The sequence below is a fragment of the Caloenas nicobarica genome, chromosome 9 (genome assembly GCF_036013445.1).
Source record: "Caloenas nicobarica isolate bCalNic1 chromosome 9, bCalNic1.hap1, whole genome shotgun sequence".
In the NCBI taxonomy this organism is placed as follows: domain Eukaryota; kingdom Metazoa; phylum Chordata; class Aves; order Columbiformes; family Columbidae; genus Caloenas; species Caloenas nicobarica.
This window is the reverse complement of record NC_088253.1, coordinates 24,665,544-24,685,803: the sequence shown is the minus strand read 5'-3', so window position 1 is coordinate 24,685,803 and position 20,260 is coordinate 24,665,544. Positions and strand designations below refer to the sequence as shown.

General features: G+C 55.1%; 1 long non-coding RNA gene across 35 annotated transcripts in view; it reads right to left on the bottom strand.

Moving 5' to 3' along the window:
* LOC135991876 (uncharacterized) overlaps nt 1–19,963 on the bottom strand; it is a 76,129-nt gene extending 56,166 nt beyond the window's left edge. For 25 of the 35 annotated variants that reach the window (XR_010606633.1, XR_010606628.1, XR_010606642.1 and 22 more), the window contains exons 1-7: nt 13,301–13,459; nt 11,862–12,012; nt 11,196–11,398; nt 5,971–6,416; nt 5,270–5,447; nt 3,831–3,981; nt 3,165–3,367 (exon numbers count right to left, since the gene is read on the bottom strand). This is a non-coding gene — a long non-coding RNA (uncharacterized LOC135991876). Of the gene's footprint in view, nt 1–3,164; nt 3,368–3,830; nt 3,982–5,269; nt 5,448–5,970; nt 6,417–6,766; nt 7,520–11,195; nt 11,399–11,861; nt 12,013–13,300; nt 13,460–14,001; nt 14,447–14,796; nt 14,860–19,173 lie in introns of those variants that run through there. The other 10 variants (XR_010606646.1, XR_010606647.1, XR_010606645.1 and 7 more) reach the window with 10 other exon arrangements.
* Nucleotides 19,964–20,260: the final 297 nt, after the last annotated feature.

The following is a 20,260-nucleotide window of genomic DNA, read 5'->3' as shown; positions in this document are numbered from 1 at the left end:
ACGTCACGGTCACCCTCGCCACGCCCGCACTCACCTGCCGCCTATTTCGCCGCTCCCTTCCCCTCGCTCCCTCCCACCGTCCCGCCGCGCTCAGCGGGCACCGACACCCGGCGGGAGGTTCCCGCCTGTCACCTCACGCCCCTCTGCCGGCTCCGGGGACCTCACCAAGGACTGCCCTGCCCTGAACCGGCTGCCTCCAGATCCCCGGGAGCCGGCCGCAGCGAGAGCTCCGCAGCCTCCCGGCCCTCGCCCCGACGCCCGTCCCGTTCATTCCCGGTACCCCCCCGAGACACCACGCACACGCTTGCCAGGGAGCTAGCTATTCCAACTGGATTGAGTCGGCGCGCTCTCATTGGCTGCTTTCCACCCCACCGCGCTGTCCTCCTATTGGATGCTCCTTCCCGCGCTCCGCCCCCACAAGCCCGCGCCGGCGCCGGACCTGACTGAGGACTGCGCCCATTTGGGCATGCGCAGTAGGGACTTCACAAGCACCGCCCCCTCGCCAACCTCATTGGCTGCCTACGCACGTCAATCGCCATTCTCTCCGCCTATCAGCGCTCCGCCCCTCAACCTTGCTCGCGCCGTCTGATTGGCCCGCTCTGCATCCTCACTCGCCTGCTCGCCGCCCTGCGGGGACCCCGAGCGCATTTGGCCGTGCAGCTTCAAAGATGGAAACTGAAAAGTAAAGAACAAACCGCGGTCATTCGCTTATCCTAAAAAGGTGTGCGGATGCCTACCCACACCACAAAAAGCCCTTAGCTTTCATTTTCCTCCGGCACTAAAATTGCATAGGTGTGGACTCGTAAAATTAAACCATCCATCTCCCAGACACACGCTTCGAACTTGACTACGGTGGGTTTCTGTTTGTCTTACACCAACGGACTCGCACATTTGTGAGCAAACACATTCATTTTGAAGCTCAGCCCCTCCTGGGGGAAAAACACGTCTTAGTCATTGAAAAAAATAAAATCCGACTTGGAGCTCCCAAACATTAGGGAGCGGTGGGGAAACAAACGAAAGCGAAGACCAACAGCAGCATCGTAAAGTAGTATTCAGCTTCAATTCGGATCACGTACTTAAAAGCCTCTCTCAGCCCTACAAACGATTAGTCCTTTTCTGGAAGGACACATTTTTTTACCTGAATGTCCTCAATTGAAGACTCCACTAAACAGAACGGGGATCGAGCCGCAGGACAACATGCCATCGACATATTAACAAGGAAAAAAACCCACAAGTAAACCCCAGGTTCGATTACTAGTTTCCATCCCGTTTCATTCCTTACATTTCAACTGGCACCCAGGTGCTCCAAAATTAACTATACCCATGCCACTTCTCACTAAAAATTCAGTTCTACGTTTAAACATTCAAGGCTATTTCCAGTGTGCCCATAAATTCACTGTGAACAAAGACAAGAGAAACGCTCAACCCTAAGGAGCGCCGGCCGGCAGGTTTCTCCCCCCTCTGCCCGGGACCGAGAAGACTGCCGCCTCCTGCTGCCGCCTCGCCCGTGCCCCCTCGCAGCGGGGCTGCCCCACGAGAGCCGGGGGCCTCTTTTTTTTTCCCGGCGGCCGGTCCGACCGCTGCCCCCCGCTTTCTGACGGCCACGGCCCCGCCCGCAGCGGCAGCGCCCCCCTCGGCCCCGCCCCGGCACGGGCACAGGGCGCCGCTTCCCAGCTGCAGTACCGGCCCGTGGCCACCAGACGGCAGCACCGAGCGCGGGCGCGCCGCGCCCCCCGCGCCGCCGCAGCGCGCCCGCTTCTTTTCAGACCCCCGGCCCTTCTTCTTGACCCGCGGGCAGCTTCAGCTGCCCTGGAACGCGCTTTCCCAGAGCCGCGCGGATGACAGACACGCATACCGACGTACATTTCCCCGAGCCTAAGCGTAGCCAGGATTCCCTTCCTCGCCCTCAACGTTTTTGTTCAAGAGTCCAGCAGCTCACCTGTCCTCATGAGCTGCCTCGCTGCAAACAAACGAACAGAAAAGAAAAAAAAAAAAAAAAAAGAAAAGAAAACAAGAAAAGGAATGATCTCTTCCAGGCAGTTTCTCTAAACAGTCGAGAGATTATAAAATTGCACGTGTCTTTTCCAAGCAGAATGAGCCTGTGATTCCACGAAAAAGGAGGGCAAGGAGCAGGTCAGCTTGTCAGAGAAAGACAGGGACAGCGAGCAAGACAAGGCGACACAGAGAGAGAGGCAAAAGGGACAGGGAGGCAGGGCAAAGGGAAGGAGAGGCCAAGATCAGAGACAAGCAGCAGGACAGAGACGGTGGGGAAAACTCCTAGAACGGGCAGCGGGAGAGACAGACCAAGGAGAAACGGGCGCCGGGCCGCGGGACAGGGAGCGGGGCAGACCGTCACGGAAACAAAAACAAAGAGGCAACGGGACAGAGAAACGAGGGGAAAGACCAGGAGAAGGGCAGAGAAACAGGAACGGGGGCGGGCAGGGAGCAGGACCGAGAGATGGAGCGAGGAAGGGAAAAAAGGACGGGGGCAGAATGCAGGGAGAGAAACGACGACAGGGAGCAGGACAATAGCATGGGCTGCAGGACAGAGACAGAGGAATTGCAAGAACACAGACACGAGGAGCACCACAGAATGACAGCCAGGGGAAAGAGGCACAGAGAGCGGGACGGCGCCGGAGCGGAAAAAACCAAACCAAACCAACGGCGCTGGGCCGCTGGAGAGAGATACGCAGAAAGAAAAAAACACCCAGGAAGAGAGAAAAGAAAGAGGGGATGGCTGGCTGGGGGAGGGAGGGGAAAGCAGTTAGAAAGGGTGGGAGAAGGACCGCCACGGAACAACAGAAAAGCCAGCGAGGCCAGGCAGGGCAGGGGGGCCGTGACACTGCTTGTCTAGCAGTATAATCTGCGATCTGCCAATTTAGTTCCAATTTCCCGATCGCTGCTCCCTTTCGACGCCCTTTGCAACGCACGATGGCAACTTTTCTAGCAACGGCACAGCTCCCAACAATTGGAGTATCATATTTAATCTGTCTTCCTTCTGCTGTTAATAAACTTTGTTCTTTTCAAATGGCGCGCACCATTCTAAAAACGTACTTTGAAACAGTGCAAATATTAACCTTCTTCTCTTTGGATAATTCTAAAGCTCGTGTGAGCGCAGCTTTCTGGGCAGAGGTCTCTGCAGGTAAAGGTTTAGTTTCGATTACCTTGTGGGTAGTTGTCACCGCATACCCGGCTTGACGTACTCCTTGCTTTACGCAGAGCTGCTTCCGACGGTGAACCAGGAGCCTTCAGCATCCTCCAGTGGCTGGCTGGTCCTTTAGATCCGGTCCGCTGGAGTAAACAGCTTCTGTTGTTTCCGAGCAACCGGACACCACAGGCTCCGAAACAGATCCACTGAGGAGAGAAGCTGGATTGACAATGTCAGTAGTAGCAATATTTCCATCATCTTGTTCCACCCACACGGCCTGGTATTTCAGGGGACGCTAATACAGTCATTTGCTGTCCCACAGTGAGCTTACGAGCTTCCCGCACATCGAGCGCGACAGCTGCCACGGCTCAAAGACAGCCAGGCCGGCCTTTGCTCGCTTCGTCTGGTTGCTTAGGGAAGCAGACCACGGCTCGCTTAGGAGATCTTAACTGCTGTGCCGGAACACCCAAAGCAATACTTTGCCTTTCGTGTGAGTACAACCAAAACGGTTTGGTGACACCTGGGAGGACCAGGGCCGGAGCCCTCGCCAGTTCCTTTTTCAGTTGCGAAAAAGCCCTCCCGGCTTCTCCCGTCCAATTCAACTCGGAGCTGTTTTCTTTTAACAGTTCGTACAACGGCTTTACTGAGAGTCCATCATTATAAATCCAAAGCCCGCACCAACCTGTCCTTTCAAGAAACGTCCGCAGCCCTTTTACCGTCGCCGATTCCGGCGTCCGGCAAACAGGTTCTTTCCGCTCTGTCCCCAGCTCTCGCCGTCCTCCGGAGATCTCCAATGCCAGATAAGTCACTCGGTGCCGCATCGGCCGGGCCTTCTGTTGGGAAACCCCATGCTCACTTAATCGCAGAAAATCAGTCAGCTTACAGTCCATTGCACACAACCCTCTTTGGGTTTTGTGCCTATAAGGAGACAACAAAGTCCCATTGCCCGGAAGAGCTTCCCAGGCGTCACGTTCTCATGCTAACTGGTTTCCGAAAATCACAGGGCTGCTCCTGAATCCCCGGGGTGACACGACCCAGGCTAATTGGGTCTTTCTCCCACTAAAGGGATTTTCCCACTCAAAAGCAAAAAGCTTCTGACTCTCTTTGGCTAATGCAAGACAGAAAAAGGCATCTTTGAAATCCAACACAGTAGACCATTTGTGATTATCTCGCCATTTATCTAACAATGTGTAAGGGTTAGCTACTACCGGGTGTAAATCTGCAGTAATTTTGTTTACTGCTCTCCAATCTTGCACTAACCTATAGCTTCTACTGTCTGGTTTCTTTACAGGCCGGATTGAAGTGTTCGCTTCTGACTCACATTCTATCAGCAGCCTAAACTGCAAAAAGTTACCGGTCATTTCTTTTACCCCTTCTCTATCCTCTAATTTCAGAGGATATTTTCTAGTTCTGACCGGTCCAGCTCCAGCTTTCAAATTGATTTTCACTGGTTCTGCATTCTTTGATTTACCGGGAACTGCCGAAGCCCATACCCCTGCAAATACTCGATCCAATATTTCCCGAGCTATTTGGCTTTGCTTGTCAGTTTGAATCATTGCCAATTAAAAACTCAGCTCTTTTATCTTGAATCTCACTTTCCCCCGTTTGAATGTTATGATTGCTTTCAATTGTTTTCATAGGTCTCGTCTTAGTAACAGTTTTGGAGACCTAGGCGTATATAAGAACTTATACATTCCGATTGGTTTTCCTAACTTATATTTGATTGGCCGTAAAAATAAAGCTTTCTCTTGTTGGCCAGTAGCTCCCACTACAGTTACAAAATCTTTATCTGAGGGTATCGTTTCCTGGTTCAAAATAGAACAAGATACTCCAGTATCAATTAAAAACTCCGTTCCTTTTCTGTGTTTCCCTGGCTTTACTAGGACCGGTGGATCTGCTCGGCTGGATTCCTCAGGTTCCCGTCAATCAACTTCTGCCACTGACCATTACATGTCATCGAGGTTTCTCTATTCACGTTATCCCCAGGTGGCCCCCCAATCCTCCCGGTGAGCTAAAATACACCCTAGCGGGCTCCTTTTCGGCATTTTTTCTGATTGGCTGCTTTCCACGCCACTGCGCTGTCCCATTGGCTGCTCCTCCCCGTGTTCCGCCCCCACGAACCCCTCCAGCTTTCTCGCGCGTCCTGATTGGCCCGCTCTGCACCGCCCTTCGCGTTCTCTCCACCCACTCGCTGGAACCTCCAGGCGATTTGCATAGCCGGCGCGGCTTTCCCTTCTATTTCATTTCTGTTTCCATTTCTAGTTCTTTCTCGGTCCGTTAGAGCCCTCGGATGCTCCATCTGCATATACATATATATATACACACACATATATAAAGTATACATATAGGTATCTCTCTATATATCATCTATAGAAACTTAAAAATAATTTCATATGTGGGTATATATATACATGCATAAATATATACGACTAGAAATAGAAATATAGCTTCCCAGGGAAAACAACTGCCATGGGGCTGGGCTGCAGAGCAGCGAGTGGGTGGGGAGGACAGAGCTACGGGGGGAGACAAGGGGCGCTTTGGGGCAGCGCAGGCGCCCCGGGGGTCCGCGAGCAAAGGGGCGACGGGGGGGGCAGTGTGGAACGGGGGGGCCGGAGAGGAGAGAGGAGGGAGCGGGGACACGTCTCACGGGGGAAAAAATGCCCGCAGGGCACGTTTGGAGAGAAATCGTTTGGGGAGGGGCAGAGACACGCGGGAGGCAGTGCAAGTAGAAAGGTGCACGGGGCGGGGGGGGCACGGGACGTGTGTGGGGGTGACCTGCACCTGGGGGGTCCACCCGGGACCACCCACAGCAGACGACTCACCTGGGACAACCCGCAAAGGAGAATTCGCTCTGAAGAACCGACCCACGACAGAGACTCCACACCGGATCATCCCCAGCAATGCCCCTGCAACTGCTGGCGTTTCACTCCGTATTTGCCCCAAAAGGGGGGCAGTGTGCCTGTCCATAAGACAGGTTATTTTTTTTTTTCTTAAACTTTTCAAAAATGCCTAATTTTGAGAGGTTTTGGCACTTTTTCACAACATGCTTTTGGTTTAACGCACGAAAATATGGTTCATTTTGCTTTCCAGCTGCGCGCATCCAGGGAGAGTTCGCTTTCCCCAGGGCCTAAAATTGTTCTTTTTCTTATTATTTTCCCCATTGCACATGCAGACTCAGGGTGTTCGGCGTGTTTCTCAGCTGCTGTGGCGGTTCATGCTCTGTGTGCGCAGCCCCAGAAGGGGGCATCAGGCGTTCACAGCTCCCCCTCTGAAAAACAAAAATTCCAAATTAGAGTTCAGCGTCTGAAAAAAAATAACGCAGAAGAAAGCAGAGGAATTCAGTCAGAATAAGGGATAGGAGAGCAGCTGAGCTAACGGAGGATTTGGGGGAAATGGGCCACCTTGAAACACAAGGCATCTTTTAAAAGCCAGAGCGATTTGAGCAATTCGAGACAACATTAAGACAAACTGACACCATTTGGGACACGCTCAGCGGACAAGGAAACGCTCTCGCTGACGCTACAAAGCGTCTCGCCCCTTCCCTCCGGCACCGCCGCAGGAGACAACCCCAGCGAGGCCGCGGGACGGGCTCGCGCCGCCAGCGGGATCTGTGCTCACGGATCCGCCGCCACAGCTCCGGCCCTCGCGACGCTGCTGCTGCTGCTGCTGCTGCTGCTGCTGCTGCTACGCGTCTGGCTCAGTCAGTAAAGCTGAAAGCGTGCAGCTCCAGAGAGTGACACTAAAAAGTAAAGAACCAACCGCGGTCATTCACTTTATACTAAAAAGGCGTGCGGATGGTTACCTACACCAGAAAAAACCCTTCTCCTTCATTTTCCTTTGGCATTTCCTTTGGCACGGGCGCCTGCGCCATCGCCCAGCGGCAGCGCTTGCTGGCCGTGCGCTGCAGTACCCGAGTTTCGCCACACGACGGCAGCACTGAGGCGCGCCGCGGCAGCCCCGGGCGAGCAGGCGTGCCGCGTCCCGCGGGAATCCCGCAAAAAAACCCAAACCAAACCAAAACAAAAAAACCAGAGAGCCGCGGCAGGAAAGCCTCCCTGTCGCAGGGACGGCCGCAAGTCCCGAAAACGAACACCGCCGCCCGCCAGCCCGGTGCCGGAAGGCTAACGCGCCCGGCTTGCTCTGCTGGCCGACGGCACCCGGAGGCAGCGCCTCTGAGTCCCGACCCCAGCTGTCCCCGGCCCGCGGCAGCACGCAAGCAAGCGATCGGCCCGCGCTGCACTTGAATTGCCATTCCCTCCGCCCATCGCCTCCCCGCCCGAAGCGCAAAGCCACGTGCATATTGGGCGCGAGGTCTTGCGCTGTCTTTTTGTGTGTGCGTTTTCTTTTTCTTTCTCTTGTGCCACGTTGTCCAGAAAGGGGAAGCTGAGCGCGTGGGTGCCATGGCTCCACGGGGCTCCTCTCCACGGGGAGGGCGCTCGGGCCGGGAAGGACCCTGAGCCTGGCGTGGGTGGACACACCCAATCGCACGTACAGACACAGAACCCGCCGGGCCTCGCCCTGAGCTCCCGCACTTCCGCCAAAGCGGCACCCCACTCGCCATGCCGCCGAGCCTGCAACCGCACCTTAGCTCTGTTTTTAAACATCCCCCTGACAAAAGGGGGCTGCGCCGCTCCCGGAGAGACTGCAATACCGGGAATGGGCGCTGCACCGGAGACACGGCTCCAGGCCACAGACCTTTAGCCCACCTGCCCTAAGAGTCACACGCCTGCCCTAAGAGTCACACGCCTGCCCTAAGAGTCACACGCCTGCCCTAAGAGTCACACGCCTCTCATCAGCTTCGCGAGCTCGGCCATGAGGGCAGGAGGGGGAAACCTAACTAAACACCTCCCCACCGCACTGGCCCATCCCGTTCCTCCTGTTCCAACGTCACGGTCACCCTCGCCACGCCCGCACTCACCTGCCGCCTATTTCGCCGCTCCCTTCCCCTCGCTCCCTCCCACCGTCCCGCCGCGCTCAGCGGGCACCGACACCCGGCGGGAGGTTCCCGCCTGTCACCTCACGCCCCTCTGCCGGCTCCGGGGACCTCACCAAGGACTGCCCTGCCCTGAACCGGCTGCCTCCAGATCCCCGGGAGCCGGCCGCAGCGAGAGCTCCGCAGCCTCCCGGCCCTCGCCCCGACGCCCGTCCCGTTCATTCCCGGTACCCCCCCGAGACACCACGGACACGCTTGCCAGGGAGCTAGCTATTCCAACTGGATTGAGTCGGCGCGCTCTCATTGGCTGCTTTCCACCCCACCGCGCTGTCCTCCTATTGGATGCTCCTTCCCGCGCTCCGCCCCCACAAGCCCGCGCCGGCGCCGGACCTGACTGAGGACTGCGCCCATTTGGGCATGCGCAGTAGGGACTTCACAAGCACCGCCCCCTCGCCAACCTCATTGGCTGCCTACGCACGTCAATCGCCATTCTCTCCGCCTATCAGCGCTCCGCCCCTCAACCTTGCTCGCGCCGTCTGATTGGCCCGCTCTGCATCCTCACTCGCCTGCTCGCCGCCCTGCGGGGACCCCGAGCGCATTTGGCCGTGCAGCTTCAAAGATGGAAACTGAAAAGTAAAGAACAAACCGCGGTCATTCGCTTATCCTAAAAAGGTGTGCGGATGCCTACCCACACCACAAAAAGCCCTTAGCTTTCATTTTCCTCCGGCACTAAAATTGCATAGGTGTGGACTCGTAAAATTAAACCATCCATCTCCCAGACACACGCTTCGAACTTGACTACGGTGGGTTTCTGTTTGTCTTACACCAACGGACTCGCACATTTGTGAGCAAACACATTCATTTTGAAGCTCAGCCCCTCCTGGGGGAAAAACACGTCTTAGTCATTGAAAAAAATAAAATCCGACTTGGAGCTCCCAAACATTAGGGAGCGGTGGGGAAACAAACGAAAGCGAAGACCAACAGCAGCATCGTAAAGTAGTATTCAGCTTCAATTCGGATCACGTACTTAAAAGCCTCTCTCAGCCCTACAAACGATTAGTCCTTTTCTGGAAGGACACATTTTTTTACCTGAATGTCCTCAATTGAAGACTCCACTAAACAGAACGGGGATCGAGCCGCAGGACAACATGCCATCGACATATTAACAAGGAAAAAAACCCACAAGTAAACCCCAGGTTCGATTACTAGTTTCCATCCCGTTTCATTCCTTACATTTCAACTGGCACCCAGGTGCTCCAAAATTAACTATACCCATGCCACTTCTCACTAAAAATTCAGTTCTACGTTTAAACATTCAAGGCTATTTCCAGTGTGCCCATAAATTCACTGTGAACAAAGACAAGAGAAACGCTCAACCCTAAGGAGCGCCGGCCAGCAGGTTTCTCCCCCCTCTGCCCGGGACCGAGAAGACTGCCGCCTCCTGCTGCCACCTCGCCCGTGCCCCCTCGCAGCGGGGCTGCCCCACGAGAGCCGGGGGCCTCTTTTTTTTTCCCGGCGGCCGGTCCGACCGCTGCCCCCCGCTTTCTGACGGCCACGGCCCCGCCCGCAGCGGCAGCGCCCCCCTCGGCCCCGCCCCGGCACGGGCACAGGGCGCCGCTTCCCAGCTGCAGTACCGGCCCGTGGCCACCAGACGGCAGCACCGAGCGCGGGCGCGCCGCGCCCCCCGCGCCGCCGCAGCGCGCCCGCTTCTTTTCAGACCCCCGGCCCTTCTTCTTGACCCGCGGGCAGCTTCAGCTGCCCTGGAACGCGCTTTCCCAGAGCCGCGCGGATGACAGACACGCATACCGACGTACATTTCCCCGAGCCTAAGCGTAGCCAGGATTCCCTTCCTCGCCCTCAACGTTTTTGTTCAAGAGTCCAGCAGCTCACCTGTCCTCATGAGCTGCCTCGCTGCAAACAAACGAACAGAAAAGAAAAAAAAAAAAAAAAAGAAAAGAAAACAAGAAAAGGAATGATCTCTTCCAGGCAGTTTCTCTAAACAGTCGAGAGATTATAAAATTGCACGTGTCTTTTCCAAGCAGAATGAGCCTGTGATTCCACGAAAAAGGAGGGCAAGGAGCAGGTCAGCTTGTCAGAGAAAGACAGGGACAGCGAGCAAGACAAGGCGACACAGAGAGAGAGGCAAAAGGGACAGGGAGGCAGGGCAAAGGGAAGGAGAGGCCAAGATCAGAGACAAGCAGCAGGACAGAGACGGTGGGGAAAACTCCTAGAACGGGCAGCGGGAGAGACAGACCAAGGAGAAACGGGCGCCGGGCCGCGGGACAGGGAGCGGGGCAGACCGTCACGGAAACAAAAACAAAGAGGCAACGGGACAGAGAAACGAGGGGAAAGACCAGGAGAAGGGCAGAGAAACAGGAACGGGGGCGGGCAGGGAGCAGGACCGAGAGATGGAGCGAGGAAGGGAAAAAAGGACGGGGGCAGAATGCAGGGAGAGAAACGACGACAGGGAGCAGGACAATAGCATGGGCTGCAGGACAGAGACGGAGGAATTGCAAGAACACAGACACGAGGAGCACCACAGAATGACAGCCAGGGGAAAGAGGCACAGAGAGCGGGACGGCGCCGGAGCGGAAAAAACCAAACCAAACCAACGGCGCTGGGCCGCTGGAGAGAGATACGCAGAAAGAAAAAAACACCCAGGAAGAGAGAAAAGAAAGAGGGGATGGCTGGCTGGGGGAGGGAGGGGAAAGCAGTTAGAAAGGGTGGGAGAAGGACCGCGACGGAACAACAGAAAAGCCAGCGAGGCCAGGCAGGGCAGGGGGGCCGTGACACTGCTTGTCTAGCAGTATAATCTGCGATCTGCCAATTTAGTTCCAATTTCCCGATCGCTGCTCCCTTTCGACGCCCTTTGCAACGCACGATGGCAACTTTTCTAGCAATGGCACAGCTCCCAACAATTGGAGTATCATATTTAATCTGTCTTCCTTCTGCTGTTAATAAACTTTGTTCTTTTCAAATGGCGCGCACCATTCTAAAAACGTACTTTGAAACAGTGCAAATATTAACCTTCTTCTCTTTGGATAATTCTAAAGCTCGTGTGAGCGCAGCTTTCTGGGCAGAGGTCTCTGCAGGTAAAGGTTTAGTTTCGATTACCTTGTGGGTAGTTGTCACCGCATACCCGGCTTGACGTACTCCTTGCTTTACGCAGAGCTGCTTCCGACGGTGAACCAGGAGCCTTCAGCATCCTCCAGTGGCTGGCTGGTCCTTTAGATCCGGTCCGCTGGAGTAAACAGCTTCTGTTGTTTCCGAGCAACCGGACACCACAGGCTCCGAAACAGATCCACTGAGGAGAGAAGCTGGATTGACAATGTCAGTAGTAGCAATATTTCCATCATCTTGTTCCACCCACACGGCCTGGTATTTCAGGGGACGCTAATACAGTCATTTGCTGTCCCACAGTGAGCTTACGAGCTTCCCGCACATCGAGCGCGACAGCTGCCACGGCTCAAAGACAGCCAGGCCGGCCTTTGCTCGCTTCGTCTGGTTGCTTAGGGAAGCAGACCACGGCTCGCTTAGGAGATCTTAACTGCTGTGCCGGAACACCCAAAGCAATATTTTGCCTTTCGTGTGAGTACAACCAAAACGGTTTGGTGACACCTGGGAGGACCAGGGCCGGAGCCCTCGCCAGTTCCTTTTTCAGTTGCGAAAAAGCCCTCCCGGCTTCTCCCGTCCAATTCAACTCGGAGCTGTTTTCTTTTAACAGTTCGTACAACGGCTTTACTGAGAGTCCATCATTATAAATCCAAAGCCCGCACCAACCTGTCCTTTCAAGAAACGTCCGCAGCCCTTTTACCGTCGCCGGTTCCGGCGTCCGGCAAACAGGTTCTTTCCGCTCTGTCCCCAGCTCTCGCCGTCCTCCGGAGATCTCCAATGCCAGATAAGTCACTCGGTGCCGCATCGGCCGGGCCTTCTGTTGGGAAACCCCATGCTCACTTAATCGCAGAAAATCAGTCAGCTTACAGTCCATTGCACACAACCCTCTTTGGGTTTTGTGCCTATAAGGAGACAACAAAGTCCCATTGCCCGGAAGAGCTTCCCAGGCGTCACGTTCTCATGCTAACTGGTTTCCGAAAATCACAGGGCTGCTCCTGAATCCCCGGGGTGACACGACCCAGGCTAATTGGGTCTTTCTCCCACTAAAGGGATTTTCCCACTCAAAAGCAAAAAGCTTCTGACTCTCTTTGGCTAATGCAAGACAGAAAAAGGCATCTTTGAAATCCAACACAGTAGACCATTTGTGATTATCTCGCCATTTATCTAACAATGTGTAAGGGTTAGCTACTACCGGGTGTAAATCTGCAGTAATTTTGTTTACTGCTCTCCAATCTTGCACTAACCTATAGCTTCTACTGTCTGGTTTCTTTACAGGCCGGATTGAAGTGTTCGCTTCTGACTCACATTCTATCAGCAGCCTAAACTGCAAAAAGTTACCGGTCATTTCTTTTACCCCTTCTCTATCCTCTAATTTCAGAGGATATTGTCTAGTTCTGACCGGTCCAGCTCCAGCTTTCAAATTGATTTTCACTGGTTCTGCATTCTTTGATTTACCGGGAACTGCCGAAGCCCATACCCCTGCAAATACTCGATCCAATATTTCCCGAGCTATTTGGCTTTGCTTGTCAGTTTGAATCATTGCCAATTAAAAACTCAGCTCTTTTATCTTGAATCTCACTTTCCCCCGTTTGAATGTTATGATTGCTTTCAATTGTTTTCATAGGTCTCGTCTTAGTAACAGTTTTGGAGACCTAGGCGTATATAAGAACTTATACATTCCGATTGGTTTTCCTAACTTATATTTGATTGGCCGTAAAAATAAAGCTTTCTCTTGTTGGCCAGTAGCTCCCACTACAGTTACAAAATCTTTATCTGAGGGTATCGTTTCCTGGTTCAAAATAGAACAAGATACTCCAGTATCAATTAAAAACTCCGTTCCTTTTCTGTGTTTCCCTGGCTTTACTAGGACCGGTGGATCTGCTCGGCTGGATTCCTCAGGTTCCCGTCAATCAACTTCTGCCACTGACCATTACATGTCATCGAGGTTTCTCTATTCACGTTATCCCCAGGTGGCCCCCCAATCCTCCCGGTGAGCTAAAATACACCCTAGCGGGCTCCTTTTCGGCATTTTTTCTGATTGGCTGCTTTCCACGCCACCGCGCCGTCCCATTGGCTGCTCCTCCCCGTGTTCCGCCCCCACGAACCCCTCCAGCTTTCTCGCGCGTCCTGATTGGCCCGCTCTGCACCGCCCTTCGCGTTCTCTCCACCCACTCGCTGGAACCTCCAGGCGATTTGCATAGCCGGCGCGGCTTTCCCTTCTATTTCATTTCTGTTTCCATTTCTAGTTCTTTCTCGGTCCGTTAGAGCCCTCCGATGCTCCATCTGCATATACATATATATATACACACACATATATAAAGTATACATATAGGTATCTCTCTATATATCATCTATAGAAACTTAAAAATAATTTCATATGTGGGTATATATATACATGCATAAATATATACGACTAGAAATAGAAATATAGCTTCCCAGGGAAAACAACTGCCATGGGGCTGGGCTGCAGAGCAGCGAGTGGGTGGGGAGGACAGAGCTACGGGGGGAGACAAGGGGCGCTTTGGGGCAGCGCAGGCGCCCCGGGGGTCCGCGAGCAAAGGGGCGACGGGGGGGGCAGTGTGGAACGGGGGGGCCGGAGAGGAGAGAGGAGGGAGCGGGGACACGTCTCACGGGGGAAAAAATGCCCGCAGGGCACGTTTGGAGAGAAATCGTTTGGGGAGGGGCAGAGACACGCGGGAGGCAGTGCAAGTAGAAAGGTGCACGGGGCGGGGGGGGCACGGGACGTGTGTGGGGGTGACCTGCACCTGGGGGGTCCACCCGGGACCACCCACAGCAGACGACTCACCTGGGACAACCCGCAAAGGAGAATTCGCTCTGAAGAACCGACCCACGACAGAGACTCCACACCGGATCATCCCCAGCAATGCCCCTGCAACTGCTGGCGTTTCACTCCGTATTTGCCCCAAAAGGGGGGCAGTGTGCCTGTCCATAAGACAGGTTATTTTTTTTTTCTTAAACTTTTCAAAAATGCCTAATTTTGAGAGGTTTTGGCACTTTTTCACAACATGCTTTTGGTTTAACGCACGAAAATATGGTTCATTTTGCTTTCCAGCTGCGCGCATCCAGGGAGAGTTCGCTTTCCCCAGGGCCTAAAATTGTTCTTTTTCTTATTATTTTCCCCATTGCACATGCAGACTCAGGGTGTTCGGCGTGTTTCTCAGCTGCTGTGGCGGTTCATGCTCTGTGTGCGCAGCCCCAGAAGGGGGCATCAGGCGTTCACAGCTCCCCCTCTGAAAAACAAAAATTCCAAATTAGAGTTCAGCGTCTGAAAAAAAATAACGCAGAAGAAAGCAGAGGAATTCAGTCGGAATAAGGGATAGGAGAGCAGCTGAGCTAACGGAGGATTTGGGGGAAATGGGCCACCTTGAAACACAAGGCATCTTTTAAAAGCCAGAGCGATTTGAGCAATTCGAGACAACATTAAGACAAACTGACACCATTTGGGACACGCTCAGCGGACAAGGAAACGCTCTCGCTGACGCTACAAAGCGTCTCGCCCCTTCCCTCCGGCACCGCCGCAGGAGACAACCCCAGCGAGGCCGCGGGACGGGCTCACGCCGCCAGCGGGATCTGTGCTCACGGATCCGCCGCCACAGCTCCGGCCCTCGCGACGCTGCTGCTACTGCTGCTGCTGCTACGCGTCTGGCTCAGTCAGTAAAGCTGAAAGCGTGCAGCTCCAGAGAGTGACACTAAAAAGTAAAGAACCAACCGCGGTCATTCACTTTATACTAAAAAGGCGTGCGGATGGTTACCTACACCAGAAAAAACCCTTCTCCTTCATTTTCCTTTGGCATTTCCTTTGGCACGGGCGCCTGCGCCATCGCCCAGCGGCAGCGCTTGCTGGCCGTGCGCTGCAGTACCCGAGTTTCGCCACACGACGGCAGCACTGAGGCGCGCCGCGGCAGCCCCGGGCGAGCAGGCGTGCCGCGTCCCGCGGGAATCCCGCAAAAAAACCCAAACCAAACCAAAACAAAAAAACCAGAGAGCCGCGGCAGGAAAGCCTCCCTGTCGCAGGGACGGCCGCAAGTCCCGAAAACGAACACCGCCGCCCGCCAGCCCGGTGCCGGAAGGCTAACGCGCCCGGCTTGCTCTGCTGGCCGACGGCACCCGGAGGCAGCGCCTCTGAGTCCCGACCCCAGCTGTCCCCGGCCCGCGGCAGCACGCAAGCAAGCGATCGGCCCGCGCTGCACTTGACTTGCCATTCCCTCCGCCCATCGCCTCCCCGCCCGAAGCGCAAAGCCACGTGCATATTGGGCGCAAGGTCTTGCGCTGTCTTTTTGTGTGTGCGTTTTCTTTTTCTTTCTCTTGTGCCACGTTGTCCAGAAAGGGGAAGCTGAGCGCGTGGGTGCCACGGCTCCACGGGGCTCCTCTCCACGGGGAGGGCGCTCGGGCCGGGAAGGACCCTGAGCCTGGCGTGGGTGGACACACCCAATCGCACGTACAGACACAGAACCCGCCGGGCCTCGCCCTGAGCTCCCGCACTTCCGCCAAAGCGGCACCCCACTCGCCACGCCGCCGAGCCTGCAACCGCACCTTAGCTCTGTTTTTAAACATCCCCCTGACAAAAGGGGGCTGCGCCGCTCCCGGAGAGACTGCAATACCGGGAATGGGCGCTGCACCGGAGACACGGCTCCAGGCCACAGACCTTTAGCCCACCTGCCCTAAGAGTCACACGCCTGCCCTAAGAGTCACACGCCTCTCATCAGCTTCGCGAGCTCGGCCATGAGGGCAGGAGGGGGAAACCTAACTAAACACCTCCCCACCGCACTGGCCCATCCCGTTCCTCCTGTTCCAACGTCACGGTCACCCTCGCCACGCCCGCACTCACCTGCCGCCTATTTCGCCGCTCCCTTCCCCTCGCTCCCTCCCACCGTCCCGCCGCGCTCAGCGGGCACCGACACCCGGCGGGAGGTTCCCGCCTGTCACCTCACGCCCCTCTGCCGGCTCCGGGGACCTCACCAAGGACTGCCCTGCCCTGAACCGGCTGCCTCCAGATCCCCGGGAGCCGGCCGCAGCGAGAGCTCCGCAGCCTCCCGGCCCTCGCCCCGACGCCCGTCCCGTTCATTCCCGGTACCCCCCCGAGACACCACGGACACGCTTGCCAGGGAGCTAGCTATTCCAACTGGATTGAGTCGGCGCGCTCTCATTGGCTGCTTTCCACCCCACCGCGCTGTCCTCCTATTGGATGCTCCTTCCCGCGCTCCGCCCCCACAAGCCCGCGCCGGCGCCGGACCTGACTGAGGACTGCGCCCATTTGGGCATGCGCAGTAGGGACTTCACAAGCACCGCCCCCTCGCCAACCTCATTGGCTGCCTACGCACGTCAATCGCCATTCTCTCCGCCTATCAGCGCTCCGCCCCTCAACCTTGCTCGCGCCGTCTGATTGGCCCGCTCTGCATCCTCACTCGCCTGCTCGCCGCCCTGCGGGGACCCCGAGCGCATTTGGCCGTGCAGCTTCAAAGATGGAAACTGAAAAGTAAAGAACAAACCGCGGTCATTCGCTTATCCTAAAAAGGTGTGCGGATGCCTACCCACACCACAAAAAGCCCTTAGCTTTCATTTTCCTCCGGCACTAAAATTGCATAGGTGTGGACTCGTAAAATTAAACCATCCATCTCCCAGACACACGCTTCGAACTTGACTACGGTGGGTTTCTGTTTGTCTTACACCAACGGACTCGCACATTTGTGAGCAAACACATTCATTTTGAAGCTCAGCCCCTCCTGGGGGAAAAACACGTCTTAGTCATTGAAAAAAATAAAATCCGACTTGGAGCTCCCAAACATTAGGGAGCGGTGGGGAAACAAACGAAAGCGAAGACCAACAGCAGCATCGTAAAGTAGTATTCAGCTTCAATTCGGATCACGTACTTAAAAGCCTCTCTCAGCCCTACAAACGATTAGTCCTTTTCTGGAAGGACACATTTTTTTACCTGAATGTCCTCAATTGAAGACTCCACTAAACAGAACGGGGATCGAGCCGCAGGACAACATGCCATCGACATATTAACAAGGAAAAAAACCCACAAGTAAACCCCAGGTTCGATTACTAGTTTCCATCCCGTTTCATTCCTTACATTTCAACTGGCACCCAGGTGCTCCAAAATTAACTATACCCATGCCACTTCTCACTAAAAATTCAGTTCTACGTTTAAACATTCAAGGCTATTTCCAGTGTGCCCATAAATTCACTGTGAACAAAGACAAGAGAAACGCTCAACCCTAAGGAGCGCCGGCCGGCAGGTTTCTCCCCCCTCTGCCCGGGACCGAGAAGACTGCCGCCTCCTGCTGCCACCTCGCCCGTGCCCCCTCGCAGCGGGGCTGCCCCACGAGAGCCGGGGGCCTCTTTTTTTTTCCCGGCGGCCGGTCCGACCGCTGCCCCCCGCTTTCTGACGGCCACGGCCCCGCCCGCAGCGGCAGCGCCCCCCTCGGCCCCGCCCCGGCACGGGCACAGGGCGCCGCTTCCCAGCTGCAGTACCGGCCCGTGGCCACCAGACGGCAGCACCGAGCGCGGGCGCGCCACGCCCCCCGCGCCGCCGCAGCGCGCCCGCTTCTTTTCAGACCCCCGGCCCTTCTTCTTGACCCGCGGGCAGCTTCAGCTGCCCTGGAACGCGCTTTCCCAGAGCCGCGCGGATGACAGACACGCATACCGACGTACATTTCCCCGAGCCTAAGCGTAGCCAGGATTCCCTTCCTCGCCCTCAACGTTTTTGTTCAAGAGTCCAGCAGCTCACCTGTCCTCATGAGCTGCCTCGCTGCAAACAAACGAACAGAAAAGAAAAAAAAAAAAAAAAAGAAAAGAAAACAAGAAAAGGAATGATCTCTTCCAGGCAGTTTCTCTAAACAGTCGAGAGATTACAAAATTGCACGTGTCTTTTCCAAGCAGAATGAGCCTGTGATTCCACGAAAAAGGAGGGCAAGGAGCAGGTCAGCTTGTCAGAGAAAGACAGGGACAGCGAGCAAGACAAGGCGACACAGAGAGAGAGGCAAAAGGGACAGGGAGGCAGGGCAAAGGGAAGGAGAGGCCAAGATCAGAGACAAGCAGCAGGACAGAGACGGTGGGGAAAACTCCTAGAACGGGCAGCGGGAGAGACAGACCAAGGAGAAACGGGCGCCGGGCCGCGGGACAGGGAGCGGGGCAGACCGTCACGGAAACAAAAACAAAGAGGCAACGGGACAGAGAAACGAGGGGAAAGACCAGGAGAAGGGCAGAGAAACAGGAACGGGGGCGGGCAGGGAGCAGGACCGAGAGATGGAGCGAGGAAGGGAAAAAAGGACGGGGGCAGAATGCAGGGAGAGAAACGACGACAGGGAGCAGGACAATAGCATGGGCTGCAGGACAGAGACGGAGGAATTGCAAGAACACAGACACGAGGAGCACCACAGAATGACAGCCAGGGGAAAGAGGCACAGAGAGCGGGACGGCGCCGGAGCGGAAAAAACCAAACCAAACCAACGGCGCTGGGCCGCTGGAGAGAGATACGCAGAAAGAAAAAAACACCCAGGAAGAGAGAAAAGAAAGAGGGGATGGCTGGCTGGGGGAGGGAGGGGAAAGCAGTTAGAAAGGGTGGGAGAAGGACCGCCACGGAACAACAGAAAAGCCAGCGAGGCCAGGCAGGGCAGGGGGGCCGTGACACTGCTTGTCTAGCAGTATAATCTGCGATCTGCCAATTTAGTTCCAATTTCCCGATCGCTGCTCCCTTTCGACGCCCTTTGCAACGCACGATGGCAACTTTTCTAGCAACGGCACAGCTCCCAACAATTGGAGTATCATATTTAATCTGTCTTCCTTCTGCTGTTAATAAACTTTGTTCTTTTCAAATGGCGCGCACCATTCTAAAAACGTACTTTGAAACAGTGCAAATATTAACCTTCTTCTCTTTGGATAATTCTAAAGCTCGTGTGAGCGCAGCTTTCTGGGCAGAGGTCTCTGCAGGTAAAGGTTTAGTTTCGATTACCTTGTGGGTAGTTGTCACCGCATACCCGGCTTGACGTACTCCTTGCTTTACGCAGAGCTGCTTCCGACGGTGAACCAGGAGCCTTCAGCATCCTCCAGTGGCTGGCTGGTCCTTTAGATCCGGTCCGCTGGAGTAAACAGCTTCTGTTGTTTCCGAGCAACCGGACACCACAGGCTCCGAAACAGATCCACTGAGGAGAGAAGCTGGATTGACAATGTCAGTAGTAGCAATATTTCCATCATCTTGTTCCACCCACACGGCCTGGTATTTCAGGGGACGCTAATACAGTCATTTGCTGTCCCACAGTGAGCTTACGAGCTTCCCGCACATCGAGCGCGACAGCTGCCACGGCTCAAAGACAGCCAGGCCGGCCTTTGCTCGCTTCGTCTGGTTGCTTAGGGAAGCAGACCACGGCTCGCTTAGGAGATCTTAACTGCTGTGCCGGAACACCCAAAGCAATACTTTGCCTTTCGTGTGAGTACAACCAAAACGGTTTGGTGACACCTGGGAGGACCAGGGCCGGAGCCCTCGCCAGTTCCTTTTTCAGTTGCGAAAAAGCCCTCCCGGCTTCTCCCGTCCAATTCAACTCGGAGCTGTTTTCTTTTAACAGTTCGTACAAAGGCTTTACTGAGAGTCCATCATTATAAATCCAAAGCCCGCACCAACCTGTCCTTTCAAGAAACGTCCGCAGCCCTTTTACCGTCGCCGATTCCGGCGTCCGGCAAACAGGTTCTTTCCGCTCTGTCCCCAGCTCTCGCCGTCCTCCGGAGATCTCCAATGCCAGATAAGTCACTCGGTGCTGCATCGGCCGGGCCTTCTGTTGGGAAACCCCATGCTCACTTAATCGCAGAAAATCAGTCAGCTTACAGTCCATTGCACACAACCCTCTTTGGGTTTTGTGCCTATAAGGAGACAACAAAGTCCCATTGCCCGGAAGAGCTTCCCAGGCGTCACGTTCTCATGCTAACTGGTTTCCGAAAATCACAGGGCTGCTCCTGAATCCCCGGGGTGACACGACCCAGGCTAATTGGGTCTTTCTCCCACTAAAGGGATTTTCCCACTCAAAAGCAAAAAGCTTCTGACTCTC